Here is a 2500-nt window from a genome sequence, read left to right on the forward strand (position 1 = left end):
TGCACGAAATAGCTCTTATGAAACAACATATCAATTCTATTCAATAAAATCTTCCAGTCTATAGAGATGTTATCTTCAGTGTCATATAGAACTTTTCTTATATGTAATTCATAATAATACTTCGTATTCAATATCTGTATACTCTAATATTCAAAGCAAATCACATTCTTCAATCTTCATATATTCATCTTCAATTAAACTTCTTTCTTTAGTCTATTTATAATATTATCTTCTCTTTATACAAACTATACTTCTCCATTAACCAAATCATAATGTATACATATTCATAACAATAATTAGTTCTATTACTAACATATAAAAATACTCAATGTAAACAAATCTATGAAATTATGACTATACATATACATCTTATGAACCATAAAAAATTGAATATATAAACAATATAACAATAAAAAAAAAAAAATAATTCAATCTAAATCAGATATTTCAAATTTAATACAACTCAACATCATATATACAAATTTACTATACTATACTGACTATACCAAAATATATAAAAAAAAACATAGCAACTAATCTAAATTAATTAGAAATATACATATCACAACATCTAAACAAATAACCTTTTATAAGATCATCAAATAATTATTATATTTAATAACTTAAAAAAACATTTATAATTTTATATCTCAAATTAAAATCAAATATTCCTACTTACTTCTAAATCTACTATTCTTTTTACTAAATTTTTCTTTAATTATTATAATTATTCTTTTATCTATATTACAACTTCTATTTATCATCTACCGTCTATAGTCAATCTTTTCGAACACTATTAAGTACAAATTTCGCGATATATATTCATCAAATCTTAAAATCTTCATTACTTTTAATGAATTGCATATAAAAATCGTAACCTTAACTAGATATTTGTCAAATTAAAGATTTCATTAAATACTGAAACAAATGTAATTAGTATATAGTTCTATTCAACCCATCTCCTCAAATACAGAAAAATAAAAAAAAAAAATTTAATATTCACTATATCTGAATGCCAATAACGTTAATGCAATATTAATTGGATGGTAACATTACACTTTCACACACATCTACAAAATAACACCTTTCTGATAATTGGCATCACTGCAAAGTGAAATTATGGCTATGAATGTAAATAAACTTTGCAATACATGTGATCATATGATTGCCATGCCTTTAGTGCTCTGGCAAAGGTTAACAAATCTCGACAAAAGTACACTCTGGCACGATCGAGCTTGGAACTATTTCTCATTGGGCAATAAAATCTTCCAGGTCTACAAGATGTCTACTTGGGTCGTTGTCATAGCTAGGAAAGGTGCTTTCTGCTTTTAATTATGGTATATATCAAATATCTACTTTACCTTCAATCTGCTATAGCTATATTACAAAAGCAAAATGGCCTGGAATTCAATGATCTATCACTTCCACATACTGTTTCCTTTGAAGCATTAGATATGAGTCTATGGTCAATCATTGAAAATAAGACTGAAAACAAACAAAAAAAAAAAAACTAATGTAACAGTTGTCAAAAATATATTCATACCGCAGAATATAGAAAATGACGTCCACAAGGCAAACAGCTCTATAAAATTATGCTCCTATACATTAAACAATACTTATGGCCATAAAGAAACTTGTGCCACATATATAACAGCAAGATCGAGCTTACAGACTTAACTGAGAATTTGCCGTCAAATAAGGAACCGGCCCAAGCTAATTGTCAGGTCGTCTACAAGGCTCGATCGTTGTGCTGGAAGTAAACAAACCTCCATCACGTATATTCTACCTAAGATATACATGGTGGAGGTTTACTGACTTCCAGCACAAAAAAAAAAAAAAAAAACGAAACACACACACACACACACACACACACACACAACACACAAACAAACAAATAAACAAACAAACAAACACACATTTTAAGCACCTATTCACTAATTATGGAGATCTGGAAATTGCACAATAACGGGTTCAGACAGAGATGACTGAAGTATGTATACATTCCTTCAGCACTCTGGCAAAAGACAACAGGCCCCTTTCAGATATATTTTGGCAACATTGGTGGCAGATTTCTAAGAGGGGGGGGGAGGGGTTCTGAACATGCACCAAAGCAAAAGGACATAAACTAGAGGTCTGCAGGAAGAGGCAACTTTGACGAATGCATGAAATAGATAATAATAATAATATGGCATAGGTAGTATGTACGATATGTGGCCTCTCATTTTTTGGCTACGGAAACAATGCCTTAAAAATTATCTGCAATTATACACACACAACTTCAACCATATATTTGTTCTAATATATATTTGCAGAATTATATCTTCACTGGTACCTAATCTATTCAAGCACTTCTGCATATTGTCTATCACTTTGTTGCTAAGGTATAATCAACCCTTTCCCGACAGGTAGTATTCATAGTGGCCCAGCCCTCGCTGTGCTCATGCCCAATACCAGCATCCCTTGCCTTTCCTTCGTAATACTAAGAGCCTAATGTTGTATT

Source organism: Penaeus monodon, chromosome 13, assembly GCF_015228065.2.
Source record: "Penaeus monodon isolate SGIC_2016 chromosome 13, NSTDA_Pmon_1, whole genome shotgun sequence".
Classification (NCBI taxonomy): domain Eukaryota; kingdom Metazoa; phylum Arthropoda; class Malacostraca; order Decapoda; family Penaeidae; genus Penaeus; species Penaeus monodon.